The sequence below is a fragment of the Rattus norvegicus genome, chromosome 5 (assembly GCF_036323735.1).
Source record: "Rattus norvegicus strain BN/NHsdMcwi chromosome 5, GRCr8, whole genome shotgun sequence".
Taxonomy (NCBI): Eukaryota; Metazoa; Chordata; class Mammalia; order Rodentia; family Muridae; genus Rattus; species Rattus norvegicus.
In genome coordinates, this window is record NC_086023.1 from 114050001 (window position 1) to 114073983 (window position 23983).

Here is a 23983-nt window from a genome sequence, read left to right on the forward strand (position 1 = left end):
CCTAAGGACCTCTGTCACATTCATGAAGGCTACTCTATCTTGTTTTTCAGCTATGTTGCATCTTCCTGGCCTGCTATGAAAGGTGCTGGCCTCTGGTAGGATGTATTGTCCTAGCGGTTAGTGGTTGTGTTTTTGTGCTGGTATCTAGGCACCTATGTTTGGGAAGATATTTTTTAAGGCTAATCTATCTTTATTTTCCTTATTTATTTATTTATTTCATTTTTTAAAATTGTGTATTTCTTATCTACATTTCGAATGTTATTCCCTTTCCTGGTTTCCTGTTCATCAGCCCCCTAACCCCTCCTCCTCCCCTTCTATAAGGGTGCTCCCCTCCCTATTCACCTCCTTTTACTGCCGCCCCAACAATCCCCTATGCTGGGGGTCCAACCTTGGCAGGACCAAGGGCTTCCCCTCCACTGGTGCCCCAACAAGGCTATTCACTGCTACATATGCAGTTGGAGCCCAGGGTAAGTCAATGTATAGTCTTTGGGTAGTGGTTTAGTCCCTGGAAGCTCTGGTTGGTTGGCATTGTTGTTCATATGGGGTCTCGAGCCCCTTCAGCTCTTTCAGTCCTTTCCTAATTTCTACAATGGGGGGTCCCTTCAGTTCAGTGGTTTGCTGCTGGCATTCGCCTCTGTATTTGACATGTTCTGGCTGTGTCTCTCAGGAGAGATCTATATCCGGTTCCTGTCAGCATGCACTTCTAAGCTTCAACCATCTTATCTAGTTTTGGTGGCTGAATATGTATGGGCCACATGTGACGCAGGCTCTGAATGGCCTTTCCTTCAGTCTCTGCCCTAAACTTTGCCTCCCTATCCTCTCCTATGGATATTTTTGTTCCCCTTTTTAAGAAAGAATGAAGCATCTGCATTTTGGCCAACCTTCTTAGTTTCATGTGGTCTGTGCATTACATGTTGGGTAATTCAAACATTTGGGCTAATATCCACTTACCAATGAGTGCATACCATGTGTGTTTTCTATGATTGGATTACCTCACTCAGGATGATATTTTCTGCTTCCATCCATTTGTCTATGAATTTCATGAAGTCACTGTTTTTGATAGCTGCGTAGTACTCCATTGTGTAGATGTACCACATTTTCTGTATCCATTCCTCTGTTGAAGGGCATCTGGATTCTTTCCAGCTTCTGGCTATTATAAATAAGGCTTCTATGAACCTAATGGAGCATGTGACTTTGTTGTATGTTGGAGCATCTTTTGGGTATATGCCCAAGAGAGGTATAGCTGGGTCCTCAGGTAATACAATGCTCAATTTTCTGAGGAACCTCCAGACTGATTTCCAGAGTGGTTGTACCAGTTTACAATCCCACCAACAATGGAGGAGTGTTTCTCTTTCTCCACATCCTCGCCAGCATCTGCTGTCACCTGAGTTTTTGCTCTTAGCCATTCTGACTGGTGTGAGGTGGAATCTCAGTGTTGTTTTGATTTGCAATTCCCTGATGACTAAAGATGTTGAACATTTCTTTAGGTGCTTCTCAGCCATTTGGTAATTCTCAGCTGTGAATTCTTTGTTTAGCTCTGTATAATTGTAGGTACTGGCAACTGGGCTTCTCTTTGTTGGAAGTTTTGCTCCCTCATTTCTGGTCCTCTTTTCTGTTGTTTTTAGGAGGTGTAGTGGTTGTGTGTTGCCTGGGATCCTGCAAGGTATGGCCAATGAGTATTCCTGGTAAAAATGCATTTCTAGTTATTTGGGAGCTGGCATTTAGGAATGGGGAAAGAAGAAGGAGGACCTAGGGTGGTTCATAGATCTGAGGAAAGCAGAGTGTTCTACCAGGATCTACTGAGTACACTGGGAATGGGGGCAGAGAATGTGGAGAGGCAACAGCAGACAGTCTGATATGGATCTGTGGATGACCCTGGGAGATCCAACAGTTTGGAAAGGAGCTGTGAGGCTCTGAGCTTCCCTACCTGCTTTGTTGTACACATGCTTCCCTAGCAGCTTGCCTGGCTGTTTCCTTCAAAATGCCTGCTGAGTTGGGGCTGGATAAAATGGTGGAAGAGGGGGTTTAGAGGTGATGATCTGTGTGTCCCACTGGAGGTGAGGGTAATGGAGAGGGAGGCTCTAACCCACTGGAGATGAAGGTAATGGGAGGGAGGTGGTAGGATCCTGGGGATGAGGGTAATGGGGGAGAGAGACCACAGTACATACTCTGCTACCGAGCACACAGTGGGTTTGGAGGTGAGGAGGAAGAGTTGAGCATCTGCTGTTACCCTACCTGCTTCCCTGGCTGGAGTGTCCAATTCGGTTTTAAATGTAAAATATAACTTTAAAAAATACTATCAGTCATCCGACAGAGTAGACATTCCAGATCAATAATTTATTTTATTTTTCCTTCTTAAATTCTCATATGAAAAGGAAGATTTAAATGGAGTTGGGAGAAAGAGAAAGCACATCTGTAACATAAGAGTCTTTTGGAGTAAAGTGCATTTTACCCACATTTTAGTGCATCTTGTTTTCTGATTTTTGTTATTATGTAAAAAGAATAGGTCATTTGTCATTAATGTCTTGGAAATAAAAGAAAAGTAGACTGTAAACAAATTTTATTCTACATTTATTTTTTAAGCTTCCAAAACAAAGATTGAAAATAAAATGTTTAAAATTAAATTAAAATTTAAGTCATACCTAGCACTCTCTATGAAACATAATACATTTCACAAGTAGAACATGAATTTAGTGATGGGCTGTGCTGAAGCCAGGAACCTACTGGTCCCCGAGTATGCAGGTAGACAAAGTTACTGACCAATTAACTAGTGCAGAGTAACAGGAAACAGCAGCACACTTTTCATACAGGAAAAAGCAGTAGGAATCATTGGCTGTACTCAGGGCTAAAGCAGACTTCCTCTTAAAGTAAGAGCTGAGTAAAGTGCTTTTACAATCTAAGATGGTTGAAAATTCCCCAAGCTTAAAACAACAAACCAAATAAATAAAACACTAATATTGGCTTCTGGTCCAGAAATGTATCTTCCTTAAGATCCAAATGAAAACAAAATACAGGCAATCATTTTAAAGCTGGAACTGGAAATCCAGAGGTGGAGGGATAGGTATAAAAGCTTACCAACACGGGAGTTAAAGGATTTGCAAGAATAAGAATAGGAAAAAATAGGAAAGGCCATTCAGAGCATATAGAGCAGCATTGAACTAAACAAAAAGGAAGACAAATTTAGCCTAAATAAATGGGAAATAGTGAAGAAGTCTTAGAATAACTTTAGCACAATTGTGCATTTAGAATCTGAATAAATAAAGAGATAAAAACCAATGCATAAAGCACATAAAAGTGGGGAAGTGAAAAGGCAGGTTTCCTGATGGTGAAGAGAAGAAACAAGAATGAAGACAATAAAAAACTAGAACTTTTTAAATTCCACTAATTAGTACAGTCATTTTAATAACCTGAGAATGAAAATATATTTTATATAATTGTACAGCACATGAAGTAGTATATCACTTCACGGTAAGCTGTGAAAAATTTAAGATGGGTAATAAAAGTCCTAAATCAACTTAGTAAAAGGACAAAATGGTATACTTTACCCAGAAAAATGTTGTAGCAGAAAGACAGATTGCATGAAATCACTAGCTAAGTAATCCAAAAAGACAGAAAGAGTAAACGGGAAAGAAAATACAAGTCTGAACAAGATTCCATTGGTATGTTTAAATTCAACCATTTTATTACTCATATCAAATGTAAACGGGATAAGACTCCACTCAGGAGAGAAGACCAGATTTGATAGACATGTAAGATATACTTATATGATAGCAGGAAGACGATCACAGCAATCGTAGTGGATAAAAAAAGGTCACCCAAAGTAAAGGCAATTAAGTATCATGGTACATAAAAAACCAACTCAAAGGTTTTTTTTTTTTGAATAGACAAAGGGTTTCATAGATATTTCTTAGAAGAGGAAGCAAAACGTGCAACAAAATAAAATTAAAATAAAATAAAGAGCATCTTACTCAGGGAATGCAAGTTAGCATTCAACAAAGTATTACCATGTATCTGCCAGAATAGCTACTGTCCAAAATGAAAAGACTGATGGGAATGTGGAGAAAAGGGAAGAAAAGGATTAAAGCAGCCATTAGGAAAACAATGGGGAACTGTCTCAAAAAAATTAAAAATAGTATTAACATATAATCAAGAAATTCCCATAAATGATTATATATATGTATGTATGTGTGTGTGTGTGTGTGTGTGTGTGTGAGAGAGAGAGAGAGAGAGAGAGAGAGTGTGTGTGTGTAATGAAATTATGCCAGAAAGACAAATGCACAACCATGCTAACGACATCCAAGAAAGAGACAAGCTAAGTCTCTATCCATGACTAAGTAAAGAAAATGTGGTAGATATGTATACTGGGATGCTTTTTGGTGTTGTAAATCAAGAGTATCTTGCCATTTACAACATGAATAAATCTAAAGGCATTAGGTTAAGCGAAATAAGCCAATGATGGCAGGTAAAATAAGTAAATGATGACAGATACATATGAAGCACAGAGAAGTCTAACTCAGATAAAAGAGATAGAATGATGGTAGCCAGGAGCAAGAAAGGACAGAATAAAGGAAATGTTGAGTAAGGGAACCTATTATATATCCTGGTGCCGATAACTATCAACAATGTGTTATATTCTAGAAAATTATGTCAGTAAATTTTAACTAATTTCATGTGCTAATTAACTTGATTTTGCCATTCCACATATTTCAAGATGTCACACTGTACCCTATAAATGCATATACTTTTCATTTTTCAATTTAAAATTAAGATTTTGAATACTGTAATCTGGTAAATTTAGAAAATACACAAAAGATCTGTGCTCTGGAGTAAATCCTGTAGCACAGCTCTCCATACCCAAACCCTGCCAAGTGAGAGCTGGTCTCTCGGGAGTGCTGGACTCCTAAGTCCACAGGTGAGATGAACATGTTTGCTCCAGTAACAGTACAAACAGGGACAGGCCAGAAGATCACAGGGCACAGGAACACAGAGCAACTGGGGACAGGATCCTTCCAGTCTCAATCTGCACCCAGATTTAAGCCTGTGATTCAGCTCTCCTGAACGAAATCCCACCCTGAGAGAGCTGGTCTCCCAGGAGTGCTGATACACTTAAGATCACAGGCTCACAGGAGGGCCAGGCTTCAGTCAGAGGCAGGAAGACCAGCTAAAACCAGAAATAACCAGATGGCCAAAGGAACGTGCAAGAACCTAACCAACAGAAACCAAGGCTACTTGGCATCATCAGATCTCAGTTCTCTGACTTCATCAAGTCCTGAATACCCTAACACACCAGAAAAGCAAGATTTGGATTTAAAAATCACATCTCATGATGATAATTGAGGACATTAAGAAATATATAAATAACTCACTTAAAGAGATACAGGAGAACACAGGAAAGCAGGTAGAAACCCTCAAAAAGGAAACACAAAAATCCCTTAAAGAGTTCCAGGAAAACATAACAAAACAGGTGAGGGAATTGAACAAAACCATCCAGGATCTAAAAATGAAAATAGAAACAATAAAGAAATCACAAAGGGAGACAACCCTGAAGATAGAAAACCCAAGAAAGAGATCAGGAGTCATAGATGCAAGCATCACCAACAGAATACTAGAGATAGAAGAGAGACTCTCAGGTGCAGAAGATACCATAGAGCACATTGACACAACCGCCAAAGATAATGTAAACTGCAAAAAGCTCCTAACCCAAAACATGCAGGAAATCCAGGACACAATGAGAAAACAAACCTAAGCGTAATAGATATAGAAGAGAGTGAAGACTCCCAACTTAAAGGGCCAGTAAATACCTTCAACAAAATTATAGAAAAAAAAAAACCCTTCCCTAACCTAAAGGAAGAAATGCCCATGAACATACAAGATGCCTACAGAAGTCCAAATGGACTGGACCAGAAAAGAAATTCCTCCCATCACCTAGTAGTCAAAACACCAATCGCACAAAACAAAGAAAGAATATCAAAAGCAGTTTGGGAAAACAGTCAAGTAACATATAAAGGCAGGCTTTTCAGAATTACAACAGACTTCTCATGAGAGACTCTGAAAGGAAGAAGTTTTCTGCCATTTGTCATACAGACTTTAAGAGAACACAAATGCCAGCCCAGGGTACTATATCCAGCAAAACTCTCAAATAACATAGATGGAGAAACCAAGATCTTCCATGACAAAACCAAATTTACACAACATCTTTCCACAAATCCAGCCCTACAAAGGAGAATAGATGGAAAACTCCAACACAAGGAAAATCGACAACCTATAAAAAGCAAGAAATTAACTTCTTTCAACAAAGCTAAAAGAAGAGAGCTACACAAACATAATTCCACCTCTAACAACAAAAATAACAGGAAGCAGCAATCACTTTTCCTTAATATCTCAACATCAATGGAATCAATTGCCCATAAAATGAAATAGCCTAACTGATAGGATACGTAAACAGGACCCAGCTTTTGCTATATACAGGAAATGTACCTCAGTGACAAAGACAGACACTACCTCATCATAAAAGGCTGGAAATTTTTTCTGAGCAAACGGTTACAAGAAATAAGCTGGAGTAGCTATTGTAATATAGAATAAAATTGACTTTCAATCCAAAGTTATCAAAATAGATAAGGAAGGACACTTCATACACATAGCAAAAACCTACCAAGATGAAATCTCAATTCTATCTATGCTCCAAGGAAGGACACTTCATACACATAGCAAAAACCTACCAAGATGAAATCTCAATTCTATCTATGCTCCAAATGCAAGGCCAACCACATGCTTAAAAGAAACTTCACTAAAGCTCAAAGCACACAGTAATAGTGAGATACTTCAACACCTTAGCAATGATCAGATCATGGAAACAGAAACTAAGCAGAGACATGGTGAAACTAACAGAAGTTAAGAACCAAATGAACTTAACAGATATCTATAGAACATTTCATCCTAAAAGAAAAGAATATAACGTCCTCTCAGCACCTCGTGGTACCTTGTCTAAAATTGACCATATAATTGGTCACAAAACAGGCCTCAACAAATACAAGAGGATTGAAATAATCCCATCCATCCTATCAGATCAACATGGACTAAGGCTGGTCTTCAATAACAACAAAAACAACAGAAAGCCCACATACACATGGAAGCTGAACAACATTCTACTCAATGACAACTTGGTCAAGGAACTAAAATAAAGAATTTAAAGACTTTTCAGTGCCTAGCAAGCACAAGGCCCTGGGTTCAGTCCCCAGCTCCGAAAAAACAGGGGAAAAAAAGACTTTTTAGAATTTAATTAAAATGAAGGCACAACATACCAAAATGAATGGGACACAATGAAAGCAGTGCTAAGAGAAAAAGTCATAGTTCTGAGTGTCTCCAAAAAGAGACTGAAGAGAGCATAAACTAGCAAATTGACACTACATCTGAATGATCTAGAACAAAAAATACAAATACACCCAAGAGTACTAGACAACAGGAAATAATTGAATTCAGGGTTGAAATCAACCAGATAGAAAAAAAAAACCTATACAAACAATCAGCAAAAGCAAAAGCTATTTTTTTTGAGAAAATCAACAAGATAAACCCTTAGCCAGACTAACCAGAGGGCACAGAGACAGTTTTCAAATTCACAAAATCAGAAATGAAAAGGAAGACATAACAACAGAAACTGAGGAAATCCAAAAAAAAATCATCACATCCTACTACAAAAACCAATACTCAAGAAAACTGGAAAACGTGGAGGAAATGGACAATTTTCTAGACAGATACCAGATACCAAAGTAAAATCAGGATCAGACAAACCATCAAAATAGTCACATAACTCCTAAAGAAATAGAAGCAGTCATTAGAAGTCTTCCAATCAAAAAAAGCTTAGGACCAAATGACTTTAGTTCAAAATTCTTTAGGACTGTCAAAGAAGACCTACTACCAATACACTTCAATCTAGTCCACAAAAAAATAAACAGAAGGAACACTACCCAATCCATTTATAAAGCCACAATTATGTTTATACCTAAACCGGACAAAGACTCAACAAAGAAAGAGAACTTCAGACCAATTCTCCTTATGAATACTGATGCAAAAATACTCAAAAAAATTCTTATAAACTGAGTCCAAGAACACATCACAATCAAGTAGGTTTCATCCCAGGGATACAGGGATGGTTTAATATATGGAAATCCATCAATATAATACACAATATAAACAAACTCAAAGACAAAAATCACATGATCATTAAATGCTGAGAAAGCATTTGACAAAATTCAACACCCCTTCAGGATAAAAGGCTTGGAAAGATCAGAAATTCAAGGCCCGTACCTAAACATTGTAAAACCCATATACCACAAACCAGTAGCCAACATCAAACTAAATGAAGAGAAACTTGAAACAATCCCACTAAAATCAGGGACCAGACAAGGCTGCCCACTCTCTCCCTACTTATTCAATATAGTACTTGAAATCCTGCCAGAGCAATCAGACAACAAAAGGAGGTGAAGGGGAAAAAATTGGAAGGGAAGAAGTCAAAATATCACCATTTGCAGATGATATGATAGTACACTTAAGTGATCCCAAAAATTTTACCAGAGAACTACATAAACAATGTCAGCAAGGTGGCTGGGTATAAAATTAATTCAAACAAATCAGTAGCCTTCCTCTACTCAAATGATAAACAGGCTGAGAAAGAAATTAGGGAAATGACACCCTTCACAATAGTCACAAATAATATAAAATACTTTGTGTGACTTTATCCAAGCAAGTGGAAGATCTGTATGACAAAAACTTCAAGTCTCTGAAGAAAGAAATCAAAGAAGATCTCAGAAGATGGAAAGATCTCCCATGCCCATTGATTGGCAGGATTAGTATAGTTAAAAATGGCCATCTTGCTGACAGCAATGTATAGATTCAATGCAATCCCCATCAACCCTTCATAGAGTTAGAAAGAACAATTTGTAAATTTATTTGGAATGACAAAAACCCCAGGATAGCTAAACTATTCTCAACAATAAAAGAATTTATGTGGGAATCACCATGCCTAACCTCAAGCTCTACTACAGAGCAATGGTGATTTAAAAATGCATGGTTTGGGTACAGAGACAGGCAGGTAGATCAGTGGAATAGAACTGAAGACCCAGAATGAACCCACACACCTATGGTCACTTATCTCTGACAAAGGAGCTAAACCCAATGCTGTTGGTTCAACTGGCAGTCAGCATGTCGAAGACTGCAAATCAATAAATTCTTATTTCCTTGTACAAAGCCCAAGTCCAAGTGGATCAAAGACCTCCACACAAAACCAGATACACTCAAAGTAATAGAAGAGAAAGTGGAGAAGAGCCTCAAACACATGGGCACAGGTAAAAAATTCCTGAGAAGAACACCAATGACTTATACTCTAAGATTAAGAATTGACAATTGGGACCTCAAAAAATTGCAAAGCTTCTATAAGGGAAAGGACACTGTCAATAGGACAATACAATAACCAGCAGAAATGTTTAATATCCTTAGTCATCAGGGAAATGCAAATCAAAACAACCCTGAGATTCTACCTCACACCACTCAGAAGGGCTAAGATCAAAAACTCAGGTGACAACAGATGCTGGTGAGGATGTGGAGAAAGTGGAACACTCCTCCATTGTTGGTGGGATTGCAGACTGGTACAACCACTCTGGAAATCAATCTGGAGGTTCCTCAGAAAATTGGATATAGTACTACCTGAGGACCCAACTATACCACTCCTGGGCATATATCCAAAAGATTCTCCATCATATAACAAAGACACATGCTCCACTGTGTTCATATCAGCCTTATTTAAAATAGCCAGAAGCTGGAAAGAACCCAGATGTCCTACAATGGAGGAATGATACAGAAAATGTGGTACATTTCCAAAATGGAGTACTACTCAGCTATTAAAATCAATGACTTCATGAAATTCTTAGGCATATGGATAGAACTAGAAAGTATTCTGAATAAGATCACCCAATCACAAAACAACACACATGGTATACACTCACTGATAAGTGGATATTATCCCCAAAACTCAAAATACCCCAAGATACAATTCACAGGCCACGTGAAGCTCAAGAAGAATACCAAAGCCTGATGTTTCAGTCCTTCTCAGAACAGGAAACAAAATTCTCAAGGGAGTAAATACGGAGACAAAGTGGGGAGCAGAGGCTGAAGGAATGGCCAACTAGAAACTGCCCCTTCAGGGGATCCATGCCATACACAGACACCAAACCTAGATAATATTGAGGATGCCAAAAAGTGCTTTCTGTCAGGAGCCTAATATACCTGTCTCCTGAGAGGCTCTGCCAGAGCCTGACAAATACAGAGGTGGAAGCTCCCAGCCAACCATCAGCCTGAGCAGGGGGTCTCCAATGGAGAAGTTAGAGAAAGGACTGAAAGAGCTGAAGGGATTTGCAATCCATAGGAAGAACAATAATATCAACCAACCAGACACGTTAGAGCTCCCAGGGACTAAACTACCAACCAAAGAGTATACATGGAGGGACCCATGTCTCCAGTCATATATGTAGCAGAGGATGGCCTAGCAGACATCAGTGGGAGAAGAGACCCTTGCTGCTGGGAAGGTTTGATGCCCCAGTGTAGAGGAATGCTAGGGAGGTGAGGCAGGATTGGGTGGGTGCGTAGGGAAGTACCCTCATAGAAGCAGGAGGAGGAAGGATGAGATAAGGGGTTTCCAGAAGAGGCACCTGGGAAAGAGGTAAAATTTGAAATGTAAATAAATAAAATATTCAATAAAAAAGGAAATACACAAAAGCAAAATCAAAACAGAAAAAGGAAATGATGTGAGTAGTGTTCGTATTTCAAAACAATGGTTGTGAATACATCTTTCTTCTTTAACAGGACTCAAAACTGAGCCAAAAAGAAAGGAATGAAATTCTTCAAATAATAGTGAAGAAAAGTCCACGAGGCAAGCAAAATAACAGGTCACTAAAACCACAGTAAAAGATGTGAAAAACTAAGAAATATATTAGAAACAAGAGAAATGGAAACTTCGTAAGTCATCTGGGACAGCATTTTCATTTATATTAACTTAATCTTAATAATGGAGGCTGAAATCCAACATTCAATTTACTATGAAAAAAATATTGTTGCTGTGTACTGTCTGAAGGTTGTCTTTGTATTATTCCATTTTAATTCTGTGCCAGCATAGAATTGAGTGCTGGCCAGATTTTGCTATTATTCTTAGGGTTCATTATCTACTTCAGCATTTTATAAACATAGACCTTTCTTATTCACTGATTGGTTTAATAAAGATCTGACAGCCAATAGTTGGGCAGGGAAGGGAAGGCTGGATTTCTTGTTTGAGAGAGGTTCTCTGGGAGAAGACTCAGACACAGGGGATTCGCCAGTGGAACACAGAAGTGGACAGATGTGAGCAGGTACAGAGACGTAAGGAACTAGCCAAGTGTCTTGTCATGGGCCAGAATAGTTGGGTTAACTTAGATTGAGCTATCTGAGAGTCTGTCTGGCTAAGGCATAAGCTATAATAAAAATTAGTAAGTCTATATGTCATTATTTACTAACTGGTGGGTCCAGAAAGTCCCGCTATAAATTATAACTATTTAAGTGCCCCCAAATAAAATTATCAATAAATTTATATATTTTTCAGGGTTGAAATGCAATATAGAAATGAGCTACTGAAATATTAATAGTTAATTCACTAACATGAGATTAGCTGCAAAAATAATGAACTGAGATGCATTTGTGTAACTATTTAAAAAGTGAACAGTGCATCCTTCCTATTTGTACCTATGCACGGACCAGACCCTGGGCACTGGCTCCCCATCCACTCCTACAACACCCAGAGGAAGCTTGACTCCAGGTTCTCTGACACATCCAGGATCAGAGATGAGGCCATAACATCTAAAAATGAAGTGTCGTGTGTTTCTTATCAATAAATATATATGTTAAATTATGTGTTTAATTTTCAAACTTTTGGGAGGAGTAATATCAAATAGAGGCAAAGAAGGAAGGATAGGACAAGTTATCCAGTGAATAAGACTAATTTGTCTGCAGTGGTTTATTTCTTTAAAAATTAATCTGTAGCAAATATCTTCTATACAGTGCTTGGCATAGGAAGTGAGTACATGATGTTATTGTATCTTTTATGTCTTAATGCTACTTTCTCACAGTAAAGACAGATTTCAAAAATCAGTTTGCCAGCTGAGCCCATTAATAGTCACAGATGCCAAGAATTCTGGAACCAAGTGACCCATGGCTCTGTAATTAAGCAATTTCTATGTCTTTCCCATCTCGTGGCAATAAGTGCAGTAGCATCACCATTGGTTACTAATAGATCAGCATTCTGCATACATGGCCTCTTGATAGGATCTCTTGTCTCTGATAGCATCAGACCAAGGTACGAAAAATAATAATAAACATTTCTAAGCATCTCCACAAGCCTTAGCAGATTTTGCTCATACCGAATGTATCACATGCCATGAAATGTGGAATACTTTCCATCTTTACCTCATAAAAATGTCCTTCACAGCCTTATGACAATGCAGTAGGAGGAGCATATGCCTCTGCATGGGAAGAATTAAGTCTGAAGAGTATCCATCTCTTACACTCTTTGTGATCTGACAGCTACAAAATGTATTTGAGCCATACATATATACATACATGTCTTCATACATACAATAGAGGACTGGCCTTCACTGCAAATAACTGAGGGGTGAGTGACATCGTAGCTAGTTTAGCACATGAGTAGGAACTTAGTAAGCATTACCTTCCCCATCTTATGGAGAAAGAAGCCAAAGTGTCGATGGCTCCATTGATATGAACCAGGTCACACTCAACAGAGAGGACAAAGTATGTGAAGCAGTCAAATGTGTGGTCTCCAGAATAAGATGGCATAGCTCTTCCAGCTGGACAGCTTATATAGGTTGTTTCATTGCCCTGTGCCTTAGTTTCCTCACAAACAAAATGAAGAGAGTAAGAAATGTCTGAAAATAATTATTATTAAATCATGCAAGCACTTGGCACAAAGCCTAGCTCAGAAAATGCACAATGCAATTTAATAACAAGTAGCACATGACTTGTCTTAATACACAGTCTATATGCAGAGACTACCCATTGTGAGGCACTACAGCTACCCTGATCAGGGATGAGGTACAAAGACATTCTGATTTAGGAGTGGTTTGGTTTTGCTATATTAAAGTTCTTATGAGAAAGAAATGTTAAGTTTGTCTGCAACATCGTTAATCCTTTACCTTCTCATAAAAGGGTTGTCTTTCAGCCCATTGGGCTACTCTTTGTTTTCATTTGATTACAGGAATTTCAACATCTCTACCCCCATTCCTTCAAAGACCACTGCTTATTGAAAAGAGCATTATTTATTCTCGAAGCTTTGCTTATCTTGCTATTGATTCCTGGCTTAATTCTGTGATCTGATAAGATCACAGATTTTGTTTCAGTTTCTGGGTATTTGTTAAGATTTATTTTGTCATCTATAATGTGGTCTATTTCAGAAATAGTCCCGGGGCTGATGATGTATATGTTATATCTGTTGGACAGAATCTGCATGACTTTTATAAATCTATTTGTTCTGTTACATGATTTAATTCTCAAGTTTTCAGTTTTAATGATCTACCTAAAGATGTTTTTAAGTTACAGAAGTCACATACCATTATGTAAAAGAATTAAGTTTTTATTCTTATTAGTATTTATTTTATGAAATTGGTAGCCTCAATACATGATGCATATACATTTACAGTTATTATCTGGATGAATTACTCCCTTTATTAAAACCTAGGGACCTTCTTCGTCTGATCTTCGCTGTCTAGTGTGAAGTCAACTCGCTCAGGTATCAGATAACTGTGCCATCATGATTTCAGTTTCTGTTTGCTGGATAGGCTGACGTCCATACTTTCACTCTTCTTGTGTCTTTGTGAGATGTGTTTCTTGGAGACAACGCATACATAAATGTTGTTATTTAACCCATTGAAATAATGGACGTCTCTTTATTGATGAGCTGAGGCAGTTATACTTACCAGCAAGTTCATGAAAGCTAACTTAAGGTTTATCTGAAATAGTAAGTTCCTGTGTCTACACTAAAATATAGCTGAGTTTGTATCCATTTTGACACGCTCTATTCTTTTCCACCAGTAGCAATGAGGACCAGCTAGCACTAATTCCCCATTACCCTCCTCCTGCAGGGCATACACAACTCAATCAATTCTCACTACAGCACACTGCTATTTAGACCCAGTCTATTTCCTTCCATTGTAACAGCATGGAAATAAATAAGGAATGTTCACACATTAGGAAACATAAGTATTGCAGAACCTAATCAGACTTGTGTGATTAATAAAGCAGAGAAGTTGGATGAAATACATTTCTTAATACAAATACTATTCTATCAGACAGTTGATTGGGTGTGAGACATCACCCATAGTTGTCTCACTGTGGGGCCTCATAAGACAGCCCCAGTAAGAAAACTTCTACAATTCCCTTAGGGTGAAAGTTCTCCTTTAGTTTGAAAAATGAAGGGTGAGGAATGGGGATCCAACTGTCCTGCTGTTGTAAGTTGTATTGGCTTTCTGTGAGCTATGAGCAGCCTGTATGACTCACAGCAAATGTAGTTTCTGTGTCTTGTTTATTAATGGACAGAAAAGCTAGCCTGAAATGAAATTGATTTTATTCACTTAGGATTTTATACTCCATTGCACAACCACTACCCAGCAAATTCTTCATTAAGAGAGATAATTGCTTTAATGAAGATTAAATATAATTCAAAATTCACATTTATCTTTATCTACCTAATGCAGGTCAGAATTAACTAAGAGTTGTTGAAGAAAGGGAAAAATGGGTTTCCTTACAAATGCCCTCATCGTTTTGAGCTGAAAGAAGTCTCATCTGAAAATCGTTTCTTTCTTTCTATTTCTCCTCTTTTCCTCGTGTCATCTATATCAGACTCAAATAAAACTTTCTGCTACTTAATAATCCTAGTTTTGAGATGTTTGACAGAAAATTCAGTATAGCAGCAATTAATATATGGGCTGCTCAGTGAACTATAAAAAGATGCATCTATGATGGACAGGCAACTGAGAAACATTAAAATCTAAAATGTGTCCAGTTGGTTTTTGAAATATCCTTCTTCCTTAACACAAAGAACTTCTGAGACCTGTCAAAGATAGGAAGCTGAGAATGATATTGAATGGATTGGTTTATTCACATATCATGTGCTATTAAAACTGTTCATCACAAAAGACACATAAGCATTGTTGTAGGAAAGCATTCACCTAAGAGAAAGAGAAAAATACAACTTTGACTCCCAGAATAACATCTAGTCATATGTATGATCTTAAAAATGTTTATTGACTTCTGAGTCCAAAGCACCTCATTGTAAGACGTAGCTAAGAATGTCTCTTTGACATTTGTCATCCTGGTGACATGGAGTACCTGGCACCAAGTGGGCATTCAACAAATGCACTGCCATCTTGCTGTGTTGAATATTTTCTTTGAAACTCTCTAAAACATATACCAATGGTCCCGCCTTACCACCCTCAAGGGAGGTAACACTTGATTGTTCAAATGTGACCAGTAAGTTTGTCCCTGGGTTCTTGCCATATATAAGTTTGCTAATGTCAACAACAGAGAGGTTACAGAGAGGCAGAGGCTTTTTAGACATTGTAGCAAATACAGGCACAGCCCTGAATATTCCGGCTTTTATCTTCTATGGAGAAAAATCTACTGAGTTTATATAATATATAACTTATTCATAATTATATTTTACCATTCTAATTAGAACACATTCAGAGTAAAAGAGAATTGTACAAATAATTACATCAAGACTATAGGTGTAAACCCAGGTGATCATGCATAAACTGAATGTATGGTGATTTTATATTTAATCTATACAACAACTCTAGGAGCTATACAGCACTCTCCCTATTTTTACAAAGGGAAACTTTAACTTAGAAAGTCTAAGCATGGGTCCAACTGCATACAAAGTAGCAAATAATAAACCCGAAGTTGAAAACCTCTGTCTGTAAGCCACTGAAGGTCCTCCTCACACATACTCCTTCCTGGAATCCTTTATTCAATGTTTCAAGTATGCAGTGCCAGTATTAATTTTGGTAAGAATGTCGGCCTTGACCAGGTGAGTACCATATGTCAAGCACTAGATCGTGACTCCCTTACTCTATCAAAAAGAAAAGTTGAGAAAAGTGAAACAAAAGCTAAATAATGTCAGCAAATGCAATTATATACTAATGAGCATCCGACTCTAAGTGCTCAATGCAGGCTGAATACCAAAGGCCTGAGCTAACGCTTATTCTAAGGATACAGAATGGCAGTCAATAGGGCCAGAGAGCAGGGAGCCCGTTTCCTCGGGTGCCAATCTACATTTTCATGCACACGGTGAATTCCTTGAGCTAGGTCAATTCACTACTGATTTCACTGCCAACATAAATAAATGTGATTTACTTTTATAACATGCCATGATCGCTTCCTTCCCTGGGAACTCAGGAGAAGACAAGGATGTTAAAGAATTGATGTTCAGCCCTCTCCACTTCTACACACGAAAGAGATGCCATACCCTCTTCTTCGGATGCACACGTCGGCCACTGTGTGTGTTTTCCTTGTCTCTTTACACACCAAAAAGAGGCCCAGTATAACTCAACCATGCTAGCAAGCACCATATCAGAGCAAAAGAAAGGTAGCTTCACTCCCACCATCACGAATTCTAAGCAGTTTCAATTGCAATCACTAACAAGAGACCATTCTCAGACTCTTCATAAACGATTTCCAGTTCCTACAAAGAGTACGATATGTCAATGATCCTAAAAAAAACGCATTTGGAACATGGTTTAAAAAAATGTAAAGCTAGCTGTTCTGTTTCTATGATGTGGTTGTGATTTCCACACAGTACTCAAACACCCTGAGCCTAGACTTATCAACTATAAAAGCAATTCTCCAACTTTAGCAAGCAAAAAAATTGCCTACAGCCTTCTATGCATTAAAATGTTTTCCTAAGCCCTGACCCTGGAGATTCTGTTTTACATGGCTTGGGATAAAACCAGAGAATTTGTATTTCCAGGTATCCAGATGATGCTGGTAATGACCATGTACCACACATCGAATTTGGTACCAATATCACAAACCTCACAGCTGTTACAGTGAAGAGATGGAATCACGCTGACCAAACCTGTGGAATCACAATGCTTCGACGCCAGTATAGAGCAGAGGATCAACCGAAGAGAGAAAGCGAGTTAGTAGTAATAAAACATAGGGCCATCTAACCACTTCCAGTATGCAAGATTTAATTATATATCAATCCTTTTAGTTATAATTCCTTATTTTGGCAGTAAAAACTAGGGCTCTGTTCTTAAATTGTACACATACCCAAAGGGCTCCTACTTTGCTATTTCTTTTATCAGTAAATAAGTTTTCAGTTCACAGATTTGTCCCCCAGGCCTAGCTGCATCTCCATGGCATCCAACCTCTGTTGAAAGTATTCTTGATTACTATTGTGAAAATAAAACACAAATTTTCCTATTAAAACTCTACTGGGGAAACAAAGTAATATATACTCTGGGAAGAGCAGGTTTCCCCCCTTATAGCAATTTGATCCTATGATCAGCCTGAGTCCTTCAGTTTGTCCTTGTCTAACTCAGCTCTGTGATCAGGGGACTGCCTCCCTCCCTCCTCCCTCCGCCCTCCCTCCCCTCCTTTCATTCCAGCTTCCTCTCTTTGCGACATTATTTAATCTCTCAGTCGCAGCTTCTTGGGATTAGCTACAGCATCTATTAATAGTTTTACTTCTGTTTACAGTTCCAAGGGGAGAGAAATGGCTCGTTCCTTTTTTCTACAATCTTGAAGATATGTCTTAGTGCAGCAGGAGCAGGATGCACAAGCCCCGTGAATACCCTATTTCCACACTCCGTTCCACTGTAAAGATGCTAATGTGCTTCCTGCCGAATGGATCCATTTAATAGGCAGAACAAGTTGGATATAAACTCTTTAATTGCTTTCAGCACACCAATTATCTTCCTGTGTCACCTATTGTATAATGCAAAAATGTTAACAAAAGCACTTACTGAAGACATTATTGGGAATTAAAAAACAAAGAACCATCAGTTGTCGCTAAATATGCCTTTCATGTTCCCAAATGAAATGCATTTGTGCACTCAAGAAGCAGGCTAGAAGTATGCAGGCCTGCCATTGTCAGACACAAACATCTTCATTAGATTTTGATCCAGCTGCTGCAAGATCTATAAAAAGAGCTATCTAAGCCGGCAACTCATTACTGGTTATTTCAGGAAAATTCAGGAAACTATCCCTAAACCTGCACCAGTCTTTACTGATAATTTCTCTGTTTGGGCAGCTTGTTTGAGGAGAACAGCATTGAAAATCCCTGCCAAGCTGGCCTCTAAGTAGTACTTCAAAGAATGCATTGGTACATAAAAACACGCTATGCTACCTCAAAGAATGCAATATCACCTTTAAGAATATAGTGGTATTCAAAAGATGCAATAGCGCCTTGAAGAATGCAACCTTGTCTGTGCCATAGGGGAAAGTTGCAATGGCCGAGCCAACCTGTACTCATGGATGCATGAGCCATAAATCCTGGTCTATCATCCCCCTTTATCTCCTTTTCTAACCTAACTGCTTTTCTTTAAAGCATATAAATAAAAGTCCCCAAGAACCCAAACCTGCGACTTTATAGACCAAAACAAAAAGAAATATTAATATACACACTGTCCCATAACTTCCTTTCTCTGTTGCAATAAATCTTATCCATTTGGCAGTCAGCTGGTTTTTAGCATGTTATTTTCTGCAGCCCCGTGCTGTTTAAAAAGATGAGGGGAAGCTAATCCAGGGTATAAGCAAAGATGGAAATGAAGAGGACAAAGGGAAAGTTGGAAGGGCAAGAGAAAAAGTTTAGTATCAGGCACTCTGAGGATAGTACCAAAAGGAGACTGGAGGAAGCAAACTACAAATAGCAACCATGCCTTCAGCTTTCCTCAGAATTCTGTTAAAAGAAGAGGCCCCACTGAAGCCTGAATAGCATCCATATTAATCACAGTCTCTGCCATGTTGACTTGGGGACCTTTTCAGTCAGGTCTTGGTCTCTAGAGACCTCTGATGGACAGAAGACAAACAATTGTCAGAAATGTCATTGTCATTTATGAGGCGCTCTTTCCCCTCTCAGTCAATAGGTGACCCTATTTATGATGAAGAAAAACACAAACCACAACCTCTGTTATTTAGCCTCAGTAAACAAGAAAAGAAAAGAAGAGGATGCAGACACCACTTGCTGGATCCGCTTCAAAGATCTTTGGCTTTGTCTCTAATTTACCCAGTATATTATCTATATTAGAGTCAAAAGAAAATTGAAATGCTCAAAATACTGATGCAATAGCATACTGTTTGTTTGAATTAGACATAAGAGTTCATTTGGGGATCATTTTATTACACTTACATTATTATTAAAACTACTACCGAATCTTAATAATCTTGAGACCCACAATCTTTATTTCCTTGCATATTCCATTCCAAGCCCTTCAAAATATCACTTCCCTGTAGCACTCCAGCTCTCTTCTTGCCTTCCATTGCCTTGCCTAATGGAGGCGGGTGACTGAGCTGAAGAAGTTAAGGCCCATACAACCACAAACCAGGGCTCTATCCTGAAGTGAGAATCAGAGCTGAAGTGATCTTTCTGAAATGGAAGTCTGGTCACAAGGTTTCCTTCCATGTGTCACACTGTTCAGTGACTTCCTACTGCCCTTCAGATAAAATTGCATTCCTGCTGTGTAGCAACAGGCAAGTTATTAAACCTCTCTATGGCTCAATTAAAATAATGATAATAATATTCATGTGGAAAATGTGTATAAAGCACTTCACACAGAACTAGTATATACTGATGTTATTGTTGACATCAGTCTACCAGCCACACTCTGTGCCAGTCCCCTCTTTGCCCCACCTCACAGCCATACTCAGTAACATATTAGTCAATGCTCCCATGATCTGTCATACCTCCTCCTGGATTAGAGCTCTCTGTTGGCAATACCAGCTTCTTCTTCCTGCCCCTTGGCCAGCTTCACTTCTGTGAATCTATGAACTATCAACTTAAATGCATATTTTTAAAAGGGCTTGTGCTAATCACAAATCAATTTTGCCTCTTCGATACGTGCATATATATCTTGTACTACAATGTAGACTGGGTATTATTATAACATCTTGCTTAACTAAGTCCAAAGGACCCAGGGTTTGTTTGACTTGATCTCCATTGTATCTTTTCAATTGCAAGCATAGTATAGAGTAGACCAGATTAGAATGCAACGAAAAGAAGAAATATTGTCATATTATAATGACAAGGGGGTAAGCCCTCATTCATACTACATACTTACTTTCTCCAAAATAGCTTGATATGTTTCATGCCAATAGAATACTCACCGTACCCCATCTGCCCCTGGAAACATTGATGGTCCTGTGCTAGAGAGAAAGGAACACAGCAACAAACAACTGTCTCTTGTAATTGTTTCCACTTGGAAATGACCCATCTTACTGTTCTTCATCCTTTACCAGCTAGGGTAAGTCACATGACAAAGCTTAATGCTAATCAAGTGAAGATTTCTCATATAGAGTAGTCACCATGGAAGAGGAAACCAAAATATTTAGCAAACAGTAATACATGCTTACAACAGAGCTCAAAAAATGTTAGTCTAATGAAATTTTTCTTTGCTGCAAGTTGACAAACATAAATCACACACCAGTTGAAATCTTGCCAGAAACTTCTCTAAAACATTCAAACAGATATTCATGTTGAAGGAAAAAAAGAATTTTATAATCACTCTCCTTCTGGTCTCAGCTCTTTCTTCTGCCATAGAAATCCATTGCATATGTATGTAGTAACAGTTTACAAACCATAGCAGTATACCACTTGAGTAAAGAAAGACAATTAAACTCAACAAAATGTGTGTGTTGATTGCTTCTTTGTGCGAGACATGAATATGACAAAAGGAGATTGTATTTGGTCTCATGGAATATAAATTAACAAAAGAACCTTCAAAATTAGTTTCAATGACTCAGATGGGACCCAGAAAAGCTGAATCAGTGTCCCATCCTAAGAGCTAAATAGTTACAGAGCCAAGATTGCAATGTGCTCTGTGATTTTAAAGCAAGTATCTTTCAAATGCAATCTATTACCTTCTCATAGCAAATGTCAGCAAATGAGAACAGTGAGGAAAGAGCAGCTTTTAGCACATGAGGAAACTGAGGCCTTGGGAAGAGAAGTGACTTTCTCAAGGATATGTACCTTACTAGTCCAATTTTAATTAACCACAGAAGTGAAGCCAGGTTTGTTTTGAATTAGAGTGAATTGAAATGATACAAGGTAGAGATGTATTTTCCCCTCCATAGTCCTTTCCATCTCCCTTGGAGCTTTAGACTTTTGGACTAACAAGTTGCAAACCAGTAGCCAGTATTAAATACTTTTTCTCTATACAATCCTTATTCTGGACTCTTTTCATAATTATAACAGCTTTATCCTTTTGTAAGAAACAATGATATCTATAAATTATGTCATCCCATGACATTTACAGAATACCCCAGGAGCTGGAAAGAAGATCTCCAATGATAGAAGCCTCCTAGACCATTAGACAAAAAATTATATTCCCTCTGAGCTAATCAGGTCAGCTGGGAAATGACACAACCCAAAATCTCCTGAACTGGAGCAACAAATGCTATTAAGTTGCTCTTCTGACAAATAAGTGATATGTAGAAGGAATAAGAATTAAATTTAGAGACAGAGTACAGACTCTGGCTTGGCTCCAGAGCTGAGGGATATTAAACAAGAAAGAAACAATAGCTCTGTCAAGTCTAATTGTTTAAAACATAAAACTCTTTCCATACGTCTTGAGCTGAATGGAATTGCACAGGGCTGGGATGCACTGTGAAGCCATGCTCACAAAGACCAGCACAAGCCGCTTGGATTTGAACGTCTCATCTGCAGGGAATTTGGATTTGCCAGTTTTTCCTTCTTTGTATGTTCCACTTGGGCACTGAGGCATTTAGAATAGTTATAGAAAACTGCACATTATGAAGCCTTTTTAGTAAGTTACAGAATTGACTGGATTGTGGGGAAAAAAGTCTGGACTTTGTGGTGCAATTGTAACCATTCATATTTTGTTGTCTGAGCTAAGCCTCAGTTGTCCCACCAATGAACAGAGATGCTATTTTCATGAGGCAAAGGTGGTCACTGAGGACAAATGAGATGATGAGTCCAAAGCCACTGAAACTTACTAATCATTTGAAACAATGTATCTCGTTTTATTTTTCCCTTTCATGGGTATGTGAGGTTGGGTATTTAGTAGCTCCACATACATCCAAAGTGAAATTTATTTTTTTCATGAAATTTAAGTACAGTTCTGTATTTCTCATGTTTAATTGATCAATTAATAAATATTTGCATAGCACTAAGAACAGATGACTTTCTAAAAGTTAGAATACCTTTCACACAGTATGGTAAATCAGGACACTTGTGAAGCCCCTTTTATCAGTTTTCATAGTAAATAATCAAGATGATTTAAATTTTAAAAAGCTTTTGTACAAACGGTGTATTCAGTGTAAAAAATAATAATAAAAGCTAACCATGTAGGCACAAGCTCAATAAAAAAAGATAACGTGACTTTTGTTTCAGGCTATATTGATAGCTAATTACTTGTATCTAACCACATTTATGTTACAAATCAGATCTATATTCTCTCCATCCACTGGCAGGCATGTCTTGTTATGGCTGAAAGACCTGTGCTGGGAACTAGTGTCTTGCCTGCCCAGAGTCTCATAATCACTGAAATTGCTATAATGTTCCTTCCTAGAATTTCAATTTCCTCCTTGTAAAATGAGATTTGCTGAATGATGAGATCTCTCTACAGATGCTACCACATATTTAAGTTAAAATGTGATCTGTAATTCTCTACTAATATGTGTTTACAAAGATGTGCTTGTTTGGTTTTTTCAGAGTGATTTTACAGAGATACATACCATCATGAGAATGCAGTTTCACACCTGTATGTGAAAGCATCTCCAGTCCTCGATGATTTTCAAACTGGACATCTTCCTGTCTTCTAACAGCATCCAGACTGGACTGGGCTAGTGCCAGTGATCTCCTTGACTGTGGCTCCTAAAGGAGGTCCAAACTAATCATCAGGACCATCAGAGAGCAGTTACATGAACAGTGATTGGTGGTTTGTTCAACCTCTTCACACATTGCCTATGGTGCAAGTAAGACACTTAATCTCCATTTTGAGAATTTTAGGAATAGTCTATATACTCTTAAGAGAGCCTGACCAATAAATATTATAATAGCACTCACTTGCCTGCCGGTCCGCTCCCCACCCCACCCATAAAAGAATTTAAGTAATTAATTCTAAAACCAGGATGGGAAGATTTGTGAAGTCTGCATGACTTTGGCTCAGACCTCTTTGGCTTTCTATCACTCTAAAATTAGTAAATAGAGCTAAACAACAGAGTTTTATTTTCTAACTGCTACAAACTTACTATGTGACAGAACATCCCAATTTCTTATGTACTATTCTTAAAAGCCAGAACTCATGTACTAATAATATCTATACAATTCTTTTTTTTTATTAATCAATGTAAGATTTATTTTTAAAGCATTATAAAGTCATAAATGTCTAATAAAATACTATTTTTAAATCTATGACACATTAAAACTAATCACTCAAATATAGAATATTTTAATCAGCATAAAAGGTCTCCAAAATATTATACTGCATTTTGAAAAGCAAGCTTAAAGCTGAAGATTTTATTTTTTTTTTATTAACTTGAGTATTTCTTATATACATTTCGAGTGTTATTCCCTTTCCCGGTTTCCGGGCAAACATCCCCCTCCCCCCTCCCCTTCCTTATGGGTGTTCCCCTCCCAACCCTCCCCCCATTGCCGCCCTCCCCCCATAGACTAGTTCACTGGGGGTTCAGTCTTAGCAGGACCCAGGGCTTC

General features: G+C 38.1%; 1 long non-coding RNA gene across 1 annotated transcript in view; it reads right to left on the reverse strand.

Moving 5' to 3' along the window:
- LOC120102919 (uncharacterized) overlaps positions 1-23309 on the reverse strand; it is a 125472-nt gene extending 102163 nt beyond the window's left edge. Inside the window, exon 1 of the long non-coding RNA XR_010051868.1 lies at positions 23005-23309. This is a non-coding gene — a long non-coding RNA (uncharacterized LOC120102919). The remainder of the gene's footprint in view (positions 1-23004) is intronic.
- Positions 23310-23983: the final 674 nt, after the last annotated feature.